We start from the raw sequence: 19,883 nt of genomic DNA, 5'->3' as shown, positions 1-19,883 counted from the left end.
TCCCACCTGCCCTCGCACACCTTACGTTTTCTCTCATTCTTCCTCTGACACCCTTGCTTTCCCTTATTCTCCCACACTCACCCTTTCTCATTCATATTCCCCCTTGCTCATCATCAATGTCACACTCTCGCTTTCTTTCTCTACTCCCCTTCATGTTCACTTACACAGCAGAACCCCTTCTCACACCCACCCTTGGAATGTTGCACTCTCTTTCTTGCACCCTGCTGCCAATAAATGCAAAGTACAGCAGCAAACGCCAAATGTATTGGCATTGCCAATGCTTGTTCTATTTCCAACAACGTTCCTCTTAATACCCCCTTGCTCTCTTCATGGTATACGAAAGATCGTCCCTCCTCCTTTCCCTATTATCTCAGTCTGCCACCATCCTTCCCCTCCTTGGCGTTTCTCCAGGCCATACCTGCTGTTTATGGGTGGTATCTGAAAGTGGGCTATGAGGGGCTGCGAGAAATATGAGTGCAGCCGAACGCGGAGGGGGAAGGGGACGGCATGGCGGAACGACACCATACACAGGGGTGTTCTTTTTTAATCCACATGATGCAGTTCAAACTATGATTTAGATGTAAACATAGTCTGCAGCAACAGAGGCGCAAAATGTATTTGTTGCAATAAAAATTGGATTTATGAAGATGAAATAGCATTCAGTAGAATATTTAGGAGTTGAACTTTATCAGTAAATGCACTTCCACCTCCCCATCATGTTCCCCACAGAGTACACAGACATCTGTACATGAGTGAAATGCAGATGTGGAAATAGACTACCACAGACTACAGAGGAATCTCCAGGCGACAGAGGAATTCCTAGAAAAAAGGGAGAGAAAACAACGTTTTTTGTTATCAGGAAAGGAGGATCCATTTGGTAGATTAGCACACAAAAAATGGTGCCGAATTTCCATCAGCTTAACGCGAGCACAGCTTTCTTGCTCAAAGGCGTGCTTTCTGATGGGAACATTACCATTTCTTCCTTTGAGTAACATCCTGTATTAATGATCGCTCCTGGGGATTCTGGGGATTTCTGAACATCGCAATCAGCGCCTACTGTTATCTTTCCGAAAAAACAAACATTAACGTTGCGCAATTAATTAAAAATAAAATCTGCCACATTGTACTAATTTAGAAATGTGCGGGCCTCATCACGAGTTGGGCGGTAACGCCGGTGCTATTAGCGCCAGCGCTAATAGCCCTACCGCCAAACCCCCCGGCGCTATAAGCGCCGTATCACGGGTTTGGTGGAAGGGTTATTGCCCATTCCCCATTGAGCCCATTCGGGAATGCCCCATTCCCCATTGGGCTCAATGGGGAAAATGTGCGCTCTTACCGCCAGCGGATTTCCTGCCGGCAGTAATAGCGCACATTTTCTGCGGATTTCCCCCCAGCCAAGAGCTGTGGCGAAATCCGCCAAAGTCCTGATTTGGCAGAGCCTTAAATCCAGCGGTAATAGCGCGACCGCCAGATTTAAGGGTTACCGCCAGACTCGTGATGAGGCCATAGTCTGTTCATGCATACCACATCATTCCCAACTGCATGTTTGGTCAAGCAGTAACCATGAACACAGTGGGAGAACCCTGTTTCTCTTCTGACAGCATCATCCCACTAGCGTCCCTTATATTAGGGGTGTGTGGATAATGGAACACTAGTAAAGGGATTTGGGAAACTGACTTCAGGAAAAGGAATCTTACTCCGGCCTTCAAGCCTTTTGAAATACTCTGATGAAGAAGAGGAATGAAGTAATAAGGATCACTAGAGCACGGAAGCTAACACTGCGCTCTTGTCATTGGAAAGAAGCACCCATTGCTGGGACATGTAAACCCCCAACATCTAAAGGAAGAGAGAGAGAAGCCTACAGGAGCAGGGAAGACCTGGGTGGTGCGCTCTGCTGCAGGCAAAACCAGATGGTGAATGTAAAGCCAGAGAAGTGCCACCCAAATGAAGAGGACTGTGAGAACCGTTACTCCCGGTATGCCAGATAACCAGAAGTCAGGCAACGTGAGGCGGAGACCGTGCAAGGCTGTCAAAGAACAGCTAGCTGACAAGTTGCGAAGCATGGGCGAGGCGCTCCTCCAGTCCGACGGCGAGCAGCAGCAGTAGCCGAACAGTGTGAAGGATGCCTAAGTGACCCCAGAAAGACCTTGAGTCCATTGGGAGGAGGTGGGACACCAGAGCACTTAAAGGCAGATACTGTGCAGCCTGGGATGCCAGAAAGGAGTTGATTGAACAAGTGGGAACATTTTAACAAGTGGAAAGTAAATCACAAACTAACAAACAAAGGGTTGATAACCCAACACATGGACTGTGCGAATCTGCGACCTGCACAAAAAGTGAACTGCACAAGAAAGTACTGGCAGGAGAGTATGCAAGGAAAAGTCAATTGTGTAAAGTGAACTGCACTACAAAGTGAACTGCACAAGAATGTCCATGCAGGAGAGTATACCAGGCAAAGTCAAGTGTGTAAAGTGAACTGCATACCAAGTGAACTGCACAAGAAAGTCCAGGCAGGACAGTATACCAGGCAAAGTTATGTGTGTAAACTGAACTGCATCATGATAACGTGAACGTATAATAATAATAATAATAATAATAATAATAATAATAATAATAATAATAATAATAATAATAATTGCATAAGAAAGTTCCGGCATGAGAGTATACCAGGCAAAGTCAACTGTGTAAAGTGAACAGTTTTATAAAGCAAACTGCATAAGAAAGTCCTGGCAGGAGAGTATCTCAGGCAAAGTCAAGTGTGTAAAGTGAACTACATTGTAAATTGAATTCTATAAGAAAGTCCTGGAAGGAGAGTATACAAGGCAACACCAAGTATCATGAAAGGAGAATCCTAAAGAAGACCCAAGCCCTTAGTTATGTTTGAACTGCATTTGATGAGAAAAATAACTTGGCAGGAGAGTGTACCAGGTGCCAAGCAAGTCTGGGACCCAGACTGAAGTTGTGTTTCTTTTTCAAAGTAGAATCTAAAGCAAGATCCATGCCTTTAGGATTTGAGAAATACTGGATGTAATAAGAAACCTGGGAAGGGAGTAATTTTTCCAAGAGTGAATTGTGACACAAAGAGGAGTAAGTTATCCTTTTGGGCAACTAAGAAGCTGTTTCTTTAACTGGATTCTGCTTGGTGGTGAGCCCAAGGAATGACTTCAATTATATTATTTTTCTATGAATGCACACAGTGAGATGGCCTTTTGACTCCAAATATGCTACTATGCTAGAAGTCTTCACACAGAGAAGGAGTGACAGGATTGTCTTGTATACACACCATAGGACCTATGCTTTCAAAAATATAATTCCAGTAGCTCATGCACTTCTGAAATAGTCCCTGACTTTTTTGGATGTAAGATCAATATATATGATCCCATCTATCAGTTATTACAAATGACAGAGCCATTGATTTAAACCATTTCCCTTCATAGTATTGTTTCCCCAGGATTATTTTTGCTTCTTATCTTATTCACATACGTACATATGCATAAAGTTGGCTGTTTTACAGACAGATGGGCAGCCTCTTAAGGACTAGTTCAACTATCCCCCTCTAGGAGCAGGTGGGAAAGATGGGGGTAGTTTACTTCCACAACCTACCTGGTGTTTCTTCCATTAAAGATGACCAGAAACTTAAACTCTAAGTAGCCCTGAATTACAGTGCTCTATTGATAATCTAAAATGGTTCCAAAACGAAAGCAATCTATTTTATCTTCTTCCTATTGTTCCATTTCTCCTTTCTTGTATTCTTCCTTCCCTATCGGTCAGTGAGTAAGTGTATAGGGTGACCTCTCGACAACCAGACCAGAAAATGACAGCCCTCTGGTGCAAAAGGCCTGGTGCACCCTTTTATGCGACGGACAAGAGCTTTATTTTGTATAAAATAAGGAAAAGGGCCGACAGGGTATTATACGTTCACTGCTGTAGAGCTTTCTCTGTCTTCTTCAAGGCAATTAGCATGTTATAACTGCAATTTTTTTTATTAATGACATGTCCAATATACAGTGTTCATCCCCCACCCTCATTGGCTACTGCCTATGTACATGCTAATAATCACATATAGACCCCTGGTTCATTGGCTGCATCTTATCTGAATCCAAAGTCTTTACACATGGGTGACAATCTCTTCACCATGTGTCATTGTAAAATGATTGGTTAAGTGTGTGCCCTTGCCTCAGCTCTAATTATGTGATATGCACCTGGCCTGCAACATCAGCTCAGCAGATAACTTTGAGGTCAGTCTGGTCCTTGCAAATAAAGGATCACTTTTCTCATCCCAGACATTCAGGCACCCCGTGATACCTCCTTGTTGAGATCTTACAGAGTTGAAATCATCCTTTGCTATCCCTGGTACAAATCAGACTTCGTTGTCTTCTGCTCTCCCTTATCATCAACCCCTCCCAAGGGGCAGGCCTGGGTTTCCTGCAGGTACCACTGATCAGTCTGAATAGTGAAGGATTTAGGCGTTTTGCTCCTGGGCATCTGGTAGCTCAAATGGAATGGCCATTCTTCTGGAGGGCGCTAGTGTCCTATATCTCTGCTTGTGTTTTTGCAGCTCAAGATACCTGACCTCACTCCCATGGGTGTGTCCTTCAAAACCAGCCACAGCCCTTACTCATGGTGGGCCACTCATTTTCCTTTCTAATTTTTCTAAGCTGTAACACAATGTATCCATGTGTGTGTTTGTGTTCCCTCCCTCGCCAGGGGTGGGGGAGAAATATTCAACCACGTGTCCTGGTTGCTTTGTGCACCCAGCACAGCCTGTGAGGATTCAGCCCTACATCTGAATATTTTGTCAAAGATTCATATTATATTTATATATATTCAATGAAAACACTTTGTTAAAGGGACGTTATGGTTAAGTTGCACTAATAAAAACCTATGAAATTCATTGAAAAAACTTTCTTAAAAGGACGTTATGGTTACAAGTAAAATTGAAATACCCCAGAAATTCGCCAGTTATGGTAAGCTAAGCAACCATAACTCACGCCACCACTGTGCACTGCTAAGACTAACACCCCGGACATCAAAGATGACATCACAAATGTCACAATCCTTTTCCAAGATGGCCACCATGGAAAGGGAAGGCAGGGACCCACACAGGGTCTCTCTTTATTTTCCATGGCAGCCTGCAGAAGGCAAAAAGAGAACCCTATGACCCTATTACCACAAGCACATTTTTCTTTCCTTTCAAATCTATCCCAATTTCAAATAACTTTACAACAAAAGCCAGTCCCAGGTGGACATGGCCATTTTAACCCCATGTTTTGTCCCTCGTGGTCATGGCCAGTAGCCAGATTTTCCGGATCATGACCTTATTCCATGACCTGGACAATCTGGCCAATGCCCATGGCCACAGGCTACACCTCAGTCACCAAAGGTACATCACTATTTTGTGGACCTACATTATGACACTCGTCAAAAAATAAAACACGGGCACATTTGCAAAACCATGCTTTCAGGTCCTTGCCAATGCTCCTTACACAAGTTTGCTGGAAATGCACGCATATTTTATTTTTTCAAAAGTTTCAAATGTATGCACATACAATTTTCACATAACCTAGCCCCCACTTGACAAAATCCATTCAGAATTTACGAAAACATTATATCTAGAGCTATAATCTTTTTTCAAACCTTTGTTTAGATTTGTCAAATGGTGCAACATTTATAAGCCTTTATATTATTTTCAGACCCTGTCGAATTTTGCCCCCTCTTGACAAAATCCCACCAAAATGGGCTAAAACATTTATGTCTATATCTATTATCAGTTTGCCAAATTAAGTGTAGATTCGTCAAATGGCACCTCATTTATGAGCCTTTCCATTATGTTGGGACCCCCATCTAATTTTGCCCCCTCTTGAAAGAATCCCACCACTCTTTGCAAACTCATTCGGAATCAGGTCAGAAATATAATTGCAACATTTCATGGAGTTTCATTAAGTGGCGTCAAAGTTACAAGCCATCCAAGAACTTCACAGGACTGTTTGCGAAAATCCGAACTGTTTGCGGACTTTCGCGACAAAAAACACCCGTTTTTTTGCTTCTTGCAGCCATATCCCATGCCATCCTCATCACCCCTCATCTCCCCAGAGATTATTTGATCATTTTGACAAGTGCAATGTTGTTTTTTTTATATGTTTTTACTGTGATGTCCATGGACACCAACCGCTGTCTGCGAATCCAAGATGGCGGGCGTTTCCAAAAATCTGACGCACTTCACGCTTTTCACCATCCAATCAGTGGGCACGTCCAATGTCCTCGAACACCACGTTGCCCTCTAAGCCAATCGGAGTCCTGTTCGCGGACCGAAAAGGGAAGTGTGTCCGCGGAGCGAACATAGATATCACACATTTTTTTAGACCTCATTTTTGTTCATTTTTTTAAAAAACGACTGGATTTCCACCAAATTTACAAAAGCACACTTTTGGGACCAAGCCACCGCTCCTGCCGCAAATTTGGTAAAAATCGGTCCAGCAGTTTGGGCTGTAGGTGTGAGAAAAGTTTTTTTTTCCATTCAGTCTATTGGAAAAAATAAATGTTGGGACCCCCCTATAACTTAGCCCCCCCTTGACCAAACTTTGCAAAGAAATTCAGAGTGGGCCATATACAAAAGTTTGGTGAGGATTTTTCCACTGGGAGCGAAGTTATAAGCCGTCCAAAAATTGCTCTTTCCAATCGTTTAACAACTTAACCATAACTACATGGCCGCTACCGCAGGCCATGTAATATTACAGGGCCTGCAGTAGTGGCCTTGTTGTTATGGTTAAGTGCTCAACTCATAGGAAGAGCTCTTTTTGGGCATCTTATAACAGTGCTCCCCTGTATGAATCCTTCCAAACTTTTCCAAAAAAAGTATATGGCACGTCCGAATTTTTGGGATACGTTTGGTAAGGTTTCATCATGGGGTGGCAAAGTTGTAAGGGGGTCACAAAATCATTTTTTTTTTCCAAAAACGTTGCTCAAATCTACAGCACAAACCGCCGGATGGATGTTCACCAAATTTGCAGAAGGATGGATGGCTTGGTCTCGAAAGCGTGCTTTTGTAATTTTGGCATAAATCCATCCAGTATATCTTTTTTAAAAAATAGGCCAAAAGGTGTTAAAAAACAATTGTGATATCTGGGTTCAGTCCGCAGACTCACTTCACTGTTTGCTCCGCGGAAGGGCCTCCGATTGGCCCAGCGGCCAGCGTGATATCTTCAGACATCAGGCGTGGCCGCTGATTGGATGTTGAAATGCATGAGGTGCATCATATTTTCTGAAACACCTGCCATGTTGTATCCGCGGACAGCCGCCACTGACCGAGGACAGGGCGGTGGGGAAAATGTTTACAAAACACATTTTGGGTCATTTGGTGTTGGAAAGAGGGGCTGGAAAGGGTGGGGGAGTGAATAAAAGATGATAAGGGGATCTTTGTTTAAGTTGAAGGTGCGGGTGGCGTGGCAGTCCGTGGACACTGCAGTAGTTCGAGGACATACTCTTGAGCGGGCAGCTTGAGAAACACATTTGGGGTTATTTGGTGACTGAAAGAGGATTTGGGTGGACAGCTTGGGCTATTTGGTGGTTTAAAGAGTGGAACGATGAGATACACATGTGGGGTTATTTTATGACTGCAAGAGGGCTTGGTCAGGCTTGGTCAGGATAGGGGAGTGGAATCTAGATGATATGGGGATATCAGCATAGGTGAAAAATAGCCTTGGCAGTCCATTTCGATGTCTGAAGATGTCATTTGAATTGGGAAGTTGAGGGAAGTTGTGGTGTGGTGGTTGTGGCCAGTGGCTAGATTCTTGGGTGCATGGCTGTGTTATGTTGTGGTGGTTGTGGCCAGTGCCTAGATTCTTGGGTGCATGGCCATAGGCCGTAGGCCATGCATCCAAGAATCTAGGCACTGGCCACAACCACCACAGTATAACACGGCCATGCACCCCAGAATCTGGCCTCTGGCCACAACCATTGTAATAATATATGTACAGAAATGGAATCCGGCCATTGGAAACAAGCATTATAATAATATGTGTATAGTAATTATACATCATGTGTTGGCAGTGTATAATATTTGTAACATGGTGACACAATACAATTGAAGTGCAAATGGTACTTATTATTGCTGTACTGTTGGGGGTACAGGTTGAGTTTGTTGTACATGGTAATGCAGAAGAAATCTTTGCTTCTTTTTCTGTAAAAAAACATAGCATAATATGTTAGGTGGGATAGTTCACAATGTTGTATTGCATACAATCTCATATATTCATTTACTTTTTAGACCCTCAAAATTAGTAAATTGGTAGTACTATGTTTGAAACAACATTAATGTGCGCTTTGCACAGTTGCTGTTTCTGTTTGCATAATCATTGGGACATTGGGAAAAAAAATCCATACAGGAATCAAACAAAAACTACTTTTCCTTTAAATATTCCCTACTAAGTGTCACAGTTTGTTTGTTTGAAGTGTGCAGTACTTAAAGGAATGTTTAAGGTCCGCAAATAAGTGTATTTGTTGTAACAAGCAGTGTTGCAGTATGAAGAATCGCATGGCTGCAGTTAGATACCAGTTAGCGTATTCTAACTGTTGATAGTTTTACAGTTCTGAAGCGTATGTTTTGAAGCAGTTTGATTCCTGTTGATATATTCTAACAATTTTACTATTGAGAAGTAACAACTAATTATTATGGGTGCAGTTAGATACCAGTTGGCATATTCTAACTGTTGGTAGTTTTACAGTTTTGAAGGGTATGTTTTGAAGCAGTTGGATTCCTGCGGGTGTATTCTAACTATTTTGCTATTCAAAAGTATTACTTCAGTACTGTGAATGCAGTTACTTACCAGTTTGTGTATTCTAACTGTTTATAGTTCTACAGGTCATTGACTACACTTTGTAGGCCCTCATAATCAGTAAATTCTAAGTACTATTTTTTAAACAATATCACTGTGTGTTGTGCACAGTCCTTATTTCTGTTTGCATAATCTTTGGGTCATTGGCAAAAAAAATCTCTACAGCATTAACAGAAACATACTATGTTTACACCTGTTGGCGTATTGAAACTGTTTTCTATTTCAAAAACAGCATTGCAGTACTATGGATGTAGTTAGATATCTGTTGGGGTATTGTAACTGTTCATGGTTTTATAGTTTTGGAGGGTATTTTTGAAGTGGCTAGATACCTACTGCTGTATTCTAACTATTTTGTTATTCAAAAGTAACATTGCAGTACTATGGTTGCAGTTAGATACCAGTTGGCGTATTCTAACTGTTGATAGTTTTATAGTTCTGTAGGGTATTTTCTGAAGCACTTCCATACCAATTGGTGTATTCTAACTATTTTGCTATTCAAAAGTAGCATTGGAGTAGTATGGCTGCATTAATATACCAGCTGGTGTATTGTGACTGTTGATAGTGGTACAGGTCAGTGAATAAATGTTGTAGAGCATCATAATCAGTACATTGTAAGTACTATGGTTGAAACAACATGACTGTGTTTTGCACAGTTGTTGTTTCTCTTTGTATAATCATTGGGTTATAGGGAAAAAATCTATACAGCATAAAAATGTACTACATTAATGTGCATTTAACTTTTTACAGTATGTTTGTTTAAAGTGTGCAGTACTTAAGGGAATGTATAAAGTGCAGTGACTATTGATAGTTCCACAGATCAGTGACAGAATTTAGGTTTAAGGAATATTAAGTAGGCATTTGTTAGGTGTTAAGCGACTTCACTTCAACACTACAGCTAAGTCAATGCCTAGTCTGGGATGCTGAGGGAAACCCTTATTGATACATTTTTAGGTCCAGTTCATGTACTCTGGATGACAACCCTTATATAACACCCCTCTCTTAGAATCCCCTTGACCCCACTGAGCCAAAAGTAGGTCTGTTTTGCAAATTTAAAAGGTTTATTTGAGAAATATAACAATATATATCTATCACACTTTTATAATAAATAAATATTGGATATCACACTTAAAATATAACAGTGATCAACAATGGATAATGTTCTACTGGTAAACTAATTTGGTTACTTAGAAGTAGTATAGAGGATGAGGTAGCTGAAATGCTTTATGGTTCCAAGGAAATGCAAGGTGGAATAAATGCAGTACAGAAAATAAACTGATATGGTTTCACAAGAGATAATATGTTCACTTTTCCCCTGGTGGCAATTCACCCCCCCTATATGCAATGCAAGGAGATGGAAGTAACACACACAGTCTTCAGGAATACAATCAAATACAATATGGAATTCAGTCCCCCCGCCCAGCAAGCTTAGACAACAGGTATGCTTTTTAAAACACGGGCAAGAGTGCTTTGTGATGTGGTGGCAAGGAAGTGAAAAATGCTAAAATTGCGTTTAATTCCTTATAGGAGGTTCAGGGTGAGTGGTAGACACATTAATCAGTTCAGGTCAGCCCTAACAATGGTTCAGGGATGGTTATTAGGTTGCAAACGAATTTTAGCAGTTCAGGCAAAAGCGGCTATTTTTTTTACAGATGACGAAATCAGGCCAAATCGCAAATCGCAGTAAATTTTGCGAGTGCGTAAATCGCGATTGCGGTAAAAGTATAAGGAGTAGGAAGTCGGTTCTAGGCTTGTTGGAAAGCTTAGATTCTAAATCTCGTTCCTAGGACAAACGGTTCCAGAGATACGGACGATTTTGTGAAGGTAGATTTTCGGATTTAAAGTAAACTCAAAATGACAGATGACAGCTTGCAGCTGCAGAATTGACAGGTGACAGTTGTGCAGCTTTAAAAATGACAGATGACACGATTTCTAGGAGGCTGTTCTAATTAGGTTAAAATAGTTTGGATTCGATTATTTTAACTAAGAGATTGGGTTCTGCACAGTTCTGGCGGATACTCACTCCTAATTTTGAAATGAATGGGCCTCGTCACGGATCTGGTCAACTGGGCTGGACTTCGGGTGGTTCTGCTCACAGCGTCTGGGTCAGCTCTCCTCTGCTGGTCTAGCCTCTCTGGATACAGCAGCCTCTGGTTCTGGATACTGCTCTGCTTTCCGGTCCGGATCAAGTGGATTCTGGATGTAACACTGCTTTCTGGGAACTGGCAAAAGTTCTTGGCAAAGAATTCAGACAGCTCGCCCGGCTGTGGAATAGTTTGCAAAAGATTTTGAGGCCTGCTAACAAATACTTTTGCTTGCAGTGGGCCTTCTTGGTTCAAAGTTCTGTAGTCTCTGTTTAGCTTGGAAGTCTAAGGGCCTCATTACACGGTAGGAGGTGAGCCATGGCGGTATTAGCGCCATGGCTCATGCCGGTAAAATACCGGCACCGCCTTGGCGGAAAGGGGATTTACTGCCCCATTCCAAGGTTGGAGGGGCGGTAAATCCCCCTTCCACCATTGCCCTTCCCCATTCCCATTTCTGCCCCATAGGGCTCTATGGGAATGGGGAAGGCGCTAATTACTGCACCGCAATTTTGCGGTGCCGTAATTAGCTCCGAGTTCCCTTAGCGGGTTGGATTTTAACGCCTGCAAAAAGCAGGCGTTAAATCCCCCAACCCGCAAAGGGACCTCGTAGTAAGGCAGTAAGGATTTACCGGTACCGGTATTTTACCGGTACGGGTAAATCCCTACCGCCATCCGTGTAATGAGGCCCTAAGTGTTGGATGTCTGGATGTGAAGTCGTCGGTCAGCACGCTCCGCAGCAAATGGAATTGAATGTCTCTACCTGTCCCAGCAGTCTCTTTTTATGTGCTTTGGAAGTGGGTGTGTGCGTGGCATAACTGAGCCTGCCCTCTCTTGATTTGATAGGTCAATAGATTCTTTGGTCCCTGATTTGGGAAGGGATAGTGTGTCAGAGTGATGTCATTTTTATGACCTACAGAAATGACACTCCCCTGGTCAATGTGCACACAAATCTATTTCTGATCCAAATACATATTTCCCAGGTACACAAGTGGTTGACATTACATGTACATATTACACCTTGCTTAAGGTAGTCTCTGTTCCGACTCTGGCGTTCCTAGGAGCTTGCATTCAAAAATGGCAACTTATTTTCGATTTTGGTGGGTTTTGCAACATGGGATTTTCATCAAAAATTATACAAAGGTACATTTCCCTTCCACATATATCCCAGTAACTTTCCATGTCTCTAGCTTAAATACAGTGTCTACAATATTCATAATTAGCGGGGTTTTGCCCCAGAACATGGTACAAATTGGAGTTTGGACTCAAATCGTGAGGGCATTTTTCTAAGACTCTCAAAGTTGTACATTCCTGTGATTTGGTTACAATAAGTTATCTAGTTTCTATAAAATATATATTTGTTGCAATTCAACTCCCCAAAGTGTTTGGGTCCACCTCTAGAAGTCTGGGTGGGTCAGTGATCACATGTCTCTCCTTGCTGGCAGACGGATGTTGACAGGAAACACTCAAAATTAACATACCCCATTCAACTGAAAGGGGCTATTGTCTCTCTCCTCCAGGCTGAAGGGGAGACCCCCTCCCTCTCACTCAGAAGGGCCATGTGATATCCTGCCTCCTGTTGTGAGTCTCTGGGGTGTTAAGAGTTCTCAGCCTCTTGGCCTCTGGGAACAGCAGGTGGCTAAGATTTTTGAATTAACCCACAGGCTTTGAAGTCCAGTTGACTCAGTTCCCTTTGTCAGCCATTTCTCCTGTCAGAGTTTAGACCGCTAGCGCCGCCTTGTGGAATTTGTCGGTACTGCATCCATTTTTGAGTTGTCTTGAATTTGACAGGAGATTTTTGCTATTATTTTGATAGGCATCTTTACATTAGAGTGGTTATGTGGAACCCCCCCACAAGAAGGTTGAATCTTTAGAGATGTCTTGTGCCCATGATTTCAGCAACTTTTTGACATCAGTAAAACGGATTTTTGAACAAAGGTCTCCGGTATTAGCTATCTTGCAATGTTTGAACTTGACATTTGGAGCTTGCCCTCAAAGAAACAGAGGTGATTTAAAAGCGCTTTTGCTCTGACAGGTGCTGCTATTTTTCCTTTGGCACCACCTTTCACCCCTGGCGCTTTTGGTATGCGCACAACTGCGCGGTTCTCCTGGACTCTGGGATGGAATGATGGGCGGCGGCAACTCATCCCCACATCTACCCAGTCTATTGATTCAGCATGGGTCAAAACCCTTCACAAACCCCCCCGCCCGACTACGCTTTGATTAAAGTCGAGGGGAAGTTGGGTGCAAAGGAGGTTTTGAGCCCTTGCGCTGGTATGTCCACATTATCTTCTTCCAATTCTGTAGATGGCACAGTTCAGCATCTTTTCCTCCACCCAGTTGGATCAATCGGTCCTCCTTGCCGGTCCTGATGGGAATATTGGGCGGTACCCTGGGCCCCTCGGATCTTTGCTCCCGGTCCCTGGGCGTCCTCCTTGGCCAGTCTCCAGGTTTTCTTTCTCCTAGGACGACAAAGGAAAGCGGCAATACCTATTCATAGACATTTCTCCCCCACTATTGTTATAGTGGGGCGACATATACATTTTATACTTTAATGGACATAGCATTCCAATTTTGAAAAACAAGATATACTTCAGAGACAGTGGCTTACAAGCGTCATAATATTTTAGAGACTAGATGTGGGATATTTTAGGGTTGGAACTGAATTAATCTGGAGAGGTCCCCTCTGGTATTGCAGAGGACTCCTCCAGTTGCTGCAGAGTGTGCCTGGGATGGCAACACTTTAGCTGATTTATATGTACCCACTTGTCTTCCCCTTCCGCCAGACTACCTTTGGGGATGCAGATCTTATACGCTACAGGGGAGATCTTGTCTATAATTTCAAACGGTCCCTTCCATGTAGGAAAAATTTTCGCTGTTTGGCCTGGTTCCTTTGGAAATTGTATAGATAGACCCGGTCCCACACAGCATATTCCTTCCTGGTGGTCTTCAGGTCGTAGTGGGTTTTCATGCTATCAGCTGATCTTTCTAGATTCTGCTAAGCATAGGCAAAAGCATGCTGAAGGTGTTTCCTTAAATTCTCCACATACTCATGAGTTGTGGAGGCATTTATCAGTGTCTGCTCTTGGGTCCTGTAGAGCAAATGCTGAGGAAGCACCATCTTGCGTCCAGTCATCAACTCAAATGGTGATATTTTAGTTGCAGATGAAGGGGTAGATCTGATGGCCATTAGGACCAGAGGTAATCGGATATCCCAACTTGGCCCAGAATTTGCCACAAACTTTTTTAATATGCTCACAATGGTTCGGTTGTATCTCTCCACTGCTCCAGAAGAAGCTGGCCGGTAAGCAATATGTAGCTTCCTTTTAACCCCCAGTATCTCCCACATCTTTGTCATTACCTCGCTGGTGAAATGGCTACCTCTGTCTGACTCAATCCTTTGAGGTAGACCAAAACGGGAAAAGATGTGGTTAATCATCAGGGCAGCTGCTGTTTCTGCCTTGCAGTTTGGGGCCGGGAGACACTCCACCCACTTGGTAAACAAGCATGTAACGGTCAACATGTACTTGTTTCCTCTAGACCAGCGAATTACATGGCATACAAAGTCGATTTGCAAATCTGACAATGGCAGTGTCATCCCCCTCTTTTGGAGAGGCGCACGGTGTGTGAGGGATGATGGCTGAAATTGTGCACACACAAGACACCCCTTCAAGTATTGGTCGAGGTCCTGCCCCATGTGTGGCCAGTATGCAACCTCTCTTAAGATTTCCCGTGTTGTGTGAAACCCCCTATGACCGGCGGTGGCCGCATCATGGGCGTGACTTAACATCAGGCTTCGGAATGAGGTAGGGACCACCCACTGATCATGGCCAGCTTGGGATTTCCTTACCAACAAACCGTCTTGGATTCGGAACATTTTTGGACATTTCATCAACACTCTTAGGTCCTCTTTCCCAATGTAATCGGTATCCGTCAGGGGAAAGTTCTCAGGGTCCTCAATGTGTTGGTAAAACTTACCAATTATTGGATCCCCCTTCTGAGCTGTAATCAAATCAGCATCAGGGGTCTCCTTACTCCATTGTGCAGTTGAAAGATCATTGTGTGCATTTGTCTGGGACCTAGTGATAGCAGTGACCTGGATTTCCCCCAACAGGGACTCTTTTTCTATTAGATCCCCTTGGATGGCCCTGGTTTTGGCCAGCTGATCAGCTAAGTCATTTCCAGTTTTGTCTGGCCCCTCTACATTGGAATGACCCTTGATCTTTTTCCAGTAGATGGTCATCCCATTCGATGTGACCAGATCATCAATATTTTGGATTAGCTTCCCATGTTTCAGGGGTTTGTTATTAGCACATAACATGCCTCTGGTTTTCCAATTAACCAGGTGCTCCACGAACCCGTTCCGTACATAATCCGAATCTGTGATTATGACCAGTTCGTGGAGTTGATGTTGGACAGCAGTGAGGATGGCTTGATGCACAGCCATCAATTCTGCCACCTGACTACTTCGGGGACCAATTTTGTATCCAGCGGATGGTTCTGGGGGCTCATTCACCAATGCATTCCCTACGCCGGCCACCAGTTCTTTCTCCCCGTTGTTGTCAACATGGTACGAGCATCCATCCACATAGACAGTGGGCATTCGCTCACACTTGTCTTCTTCAAAGACTTTGTGTGGGGAATTAAGGTATGCTTCCATGTTGTCCTTGATTTTTAGACTTTCGTCCTCGAGACAGTTTTCTCTGGCACAATCATGCAAGTCAGCCAGACCTTGCGCGAGGGGACTTTTCTTGTTTTGGCCATATCTGACCTCCACAGGAAAGCCTTGCATTGACAGAATCCAGGAAGTAATTTGGGAATTACTCACATTTCCGGCCCGGATTCTGTCACTTTGGAGATATTGCAGAGGCTGGTGTGGAGTCTCCACTATGATGTGTTCCCCCTGGATAAACGGGCGGTAATTCTTCAATGCCCACACCGTTGCCAGGAGTGCCTTCTCACAATCGTTGAATTTTTCCTCCACAGAGGATAAAGTTTTGCTCGCATAGGAGATTACTTTATTGACCTTGTCATGCTTTTGGTATAATACTGCCGTCAAGCACGTATTAGAGAACCCTGTCTCCAGGAAGAACTCCTTGTTTCTGACAGGGTAAGCTAGGCAAGGCGCTTGTGAGAGGCTTCTCTTGAGTTGTCTTACTGCCTCGGATTGTTCTGGACCCCATTCCCACTTGACCCCCCCGTTCAAGAGATGAATCAGGGGTCTAGTGATCTCTGCGTAGCCCTCAATGAACTTTCTGCTGTAATTAGTCAGTCCAAGGAGGCTCCTTAGTTCCCGCAGAGTTGTGGGATCCTTCAGTTTCTGGAGTGCTTCCACTTTCTGTTCCTGGGGACAGAGACCCTGAGGAGTAATCTCATGCCCCAAGAAATTAACACGGGTTCTACACCACTGTGCTTTCTGAAAGGAAAGTTTTGCTCCGGCAGCCCTCAACTGTGTCAGAACATAACGGATCTCCGCTATGTGTTCCTCCACAGATGAACTTTTGATGAGGACATCATCTACATAAGCCAGGTTACCCCTCGCACCCAGGTCAGGCATGACCTTATGTAGGAAAATGTTGAATTCATTGCCGGAGTTGAGGTATCCGAAGGGAGTCTGGGTCCATGTGTACTGCTGGCCCCCAAAGGTAAAAGCCAGTTTGTATTGGTCCGCCCTACTGACAGGCACGGTCCAGTATCCATTGGTCATGTCTATTGCAGTGAATACCTGTGACCCCTGAATCTGGGCCAGCCCTTGGTCAATGTAGGGCAGAGGCCATCGGGAAGTATAGACCCATTAGTTGAGCTCCCTAAGGTCGGCGCAGAGTCTCCACTGGCCGTTTGGCTTCAATATTCCCAGGACCAGATTATTGAAGGTGCTGTGTACTGGACGGATTATTCCCCGGGACTCAAGCTTCTTAATTATTTCAGTAAGGGACTCCATGGATGCGAGAGGCAACCGATGTTGCTTCATAAACACTGGAGTCATTCCAGGGTCCGTGGGAATTGTTGTGGTGTGGATGTCGGTGCGACCACAGTCATATGAGTCAACCGCAAAGAGATCTTGGAAATCCAAGAAAACTTGTTTCAACTTTTGCTTCTGTTTCAGAGTCACGCAGGCATCAGCTAGGTTGACCCTCTCTTCCACCATCTGCCTGAAGCCTGGAAAGACTTCTGGTTTGGCTATCTCAGCGGCCTCCTCCAGCTGGGTGGAGAAGTCCCTGGTCAGAGTGCTGATTTGGACTGGAGGCTTCAGGTGGGAAAGGCAGCCTCATGGACCTGGAAAATCACCTCATCCCTTCAGAAGTCACACGTCACATCCTCCTTACCATAAGGGCAAGAAGTGTACACCAGGAAGTTCCCCCCATGCCGGGGGAAAATCCTGTCTGGTGTTGTATTGTCTTCACTGTCACTGTCAAAACAGTCCTTGGGGATTTGTCCTAACAGTTCATTTCCTAAATCAATGGAGAAATGTCGGTCATCAACCGCCGTTCCAATGATGGTGCCTGCGGCTAGAGTAATACTCTGTAAGTCGCTGTTATCAACCTCTATTGGAATGGTGTCATGTTCTATGCTGACTAATTTTTTTTTTTTTTTTTTTTTTTTTTTTTTTCATTTCAAAATATTTTTATTAGCATTTCTTAGTTGGCATTACATCCTCTTTATGAGGTTGAAACATGTTCTATTATCTCTTATACATAATAAACAAAACTCTAACATACCACAAACATACATTGTCTTCCTTTTGTAGCGAATATGACGTCTGGATTACTTAGGGTCGGATTGGTGGCCCGTCCCAATCTCTGCTTGTGGGTTGAGGGTAAGGTTAGCATTCATTCCCAATGTGCCACACCTCTCTCCTCTCTTCTTTACGAACCACGTGTCTCTTGGGGCTGTGTGCCAGTCCACCTACTCGTTAGTTCATGGGGGCATATCATCCGACGGCAGGAACATGTCTCTGATCACGGCCTTCCATGCCTCGAATTTAGCGTTAGCGTCCCCTAGCCCTCTGGTGGTCCCGGTGCCCCACGCTTCCGTCTCTGCGGTCGTCCACCGCTCCATCTCCCTTTTCCATCTTGTATATTGCGGGCCTTTCTTTGACTTCCACGACATTGCTATTTCCCTCTTTGCCAAGATGCATGCTATGTCCATCACCCTCACAATGTGTTTTAACTTGCTGATCCTGGGGTACGTGCCTAGCAGACACTCCTTCATTGTCCAGTCGTATCTGCTTACTCCGCCCTTCTCGCATGCCTGTTTGATGTTGGCCCAAAGAGTGCCCACCTTTGCACATCCCCAAAACATATGTATTAGATCTGCGTTTTCACTGGCACACCATGGGCATTGCGCTTCCGGTTGCCGCTTAAAGCTAGCTACTCTTTTCGGGGTCATGTACGTTCTGTATAAGACATTTGTTTGGATGAGTCTGAATCTGGTGTTTCTGGACACTGCTTTCGGAAACTTCAGTGCTCTTTCCCATTCATTGTCTGAAATCTCTTCACCAAGGTCAGTTTCCCATTTAGCTTTTAGAGTAGCGCCCCTGGGGTTGGGCCTATCATTCATCTGCGCATAGATTCTTGACACTGGCCTCCACCCATCGCTTAGATTGTACATTTCTGTTACAAGAGGGGTCGCTGTTGGCTCCTCTGGCCAGTTGCTCCATCTCGCTTTAGCCTCGTGCTTAAGCTTCTGATACCATAAAAACTGTCCCATGGGTATTCCCTCTGTCTCGTGCAGTGATTCCAGCCCTCTGAACTCCCCATCCTCAAACATGTCTCCCCAGGCGTAGATACCCAGTCTTTCCCACTGCCTGATCGTGTTAGTGTCGGCTGGTGTTTTTCTCAAGCCTGCCATTATTGGGATTTCTGGGGAATAAGGATTCTTTAAGTGCGTGATTGCTTTAACTCTTTCCCATATCAGTCTGCCCAATCCAGCCAATGGGGGTGCTCTGTCGGGACGGTCTGGGGGCACCCATATTATCTCCTTGAGGTACAGAGGTTTGATTAGATCTCCCAGGAGGCCTGTTTCGTTGGTAACTTCGTCTGATAACCATTTGGTGACATGGCTAAGTTGGGCCGCCAGATAGTATCTTTCGAAGTCCGGGAGCTGTATGCCCCCTACATCATGCGGGAGGGTCAGAATATTCAGTGCCAGTCTGTGGCGTGCCTTACCCCATATGAAATCCCTAATCTGGGCATCTAACTTTCGAAAAAAGGGTGGTCTAATGTAGTGGCAAATAGTCTGGAAGAAGTATAAATATCGGGGGAGTATAATCATCTTTACTATTGATGCTCTTCCCATCATTGAGAGTGGTAGCTTAGACCAAAATTTCATAGATTTGTGAAGCCCCTGAGTTACCCTCAGCGTATTTTGCTCGTGTGTAAGCTCAGGTGTATGCCTGATCCAGACCCCCAGATATTTAAACGTGTCCGGTTGCCATCTTATCCCAACTTGGGGTAGGTTGTCTGTTCCTAGCTCCCTTAGGCCCGCCAGCGGAAACATGCAGGACTTCTGTTTACTAAAATGTATCCCCGAATAACGCGCAAAATTATCTAACACTTCCAAGATTGTTGGGGCGTTGTTTTTTGGGTCCCTTAGGTAGATCAGGACGTCATCCGCATATAGCGAGATAACATGATGTCTCCTGCCCACCCTTATCCCAGCGTCCCAGAATTGACTCCTAATGTAGATCGCAATTGGCTCCAGCCCCAAGATATAGAGCATGGGCGACAGGGGGCATCCCTGCCTTGTGCCTCTTTGTATGTTCCAGGCTCCCGAGACCCATTTGCCCGTCTTCACCCTGGCCGTGGGTCCATTATACAATATCTTGACCCAGCGTACAAATCGTTCCCCGAATCCGAACTCCTTTAGCACCTCTATCAGCCACTCCCAGTATATGGAGTCGAATGCCTTTATGGCGTCTAACGACATTACCGCCATATGATCCTGGTCTCCCTCTGTGTGTGCTATAATG

The 19,883-nt window shown here is 44.3% G+C and overlaps 1 long non-coding RNA gene across 3 annotated transcripts in view; it reads left to right on the top strand.

Annotated features, from left to right (window-relative positions):
• LOC138566345 (uncharacterized) overlaps window positions 1–19,883 on the top strand; it is a 706,078-nt gene that overhangs the window by 181,875 nt on the left and 504,320 nt on the right. The window lies entirely within an intron of this gene.

Source organism: Ambystoma mexicanum, chromosome 2p (assembly GCF_040938575.1).
Source record: "Ambystoma mexicanum isolate Mex_15411 chromosome 2p, UKY_AmexF1_1, whole genome shotgun sequence".
Classification (NCBI taxonomy): Eukaryota; Metazoa; Chordata; class Amphibia; order Caudata; family Ambystomatidae; genus Ambystoma; species Ambystoma mexicanum.
The sequence above is the reverse complement of the archived record's forward strand: the minus strand, read 5'-3'. Positions and strand labels throughout refer to the sequence as shown.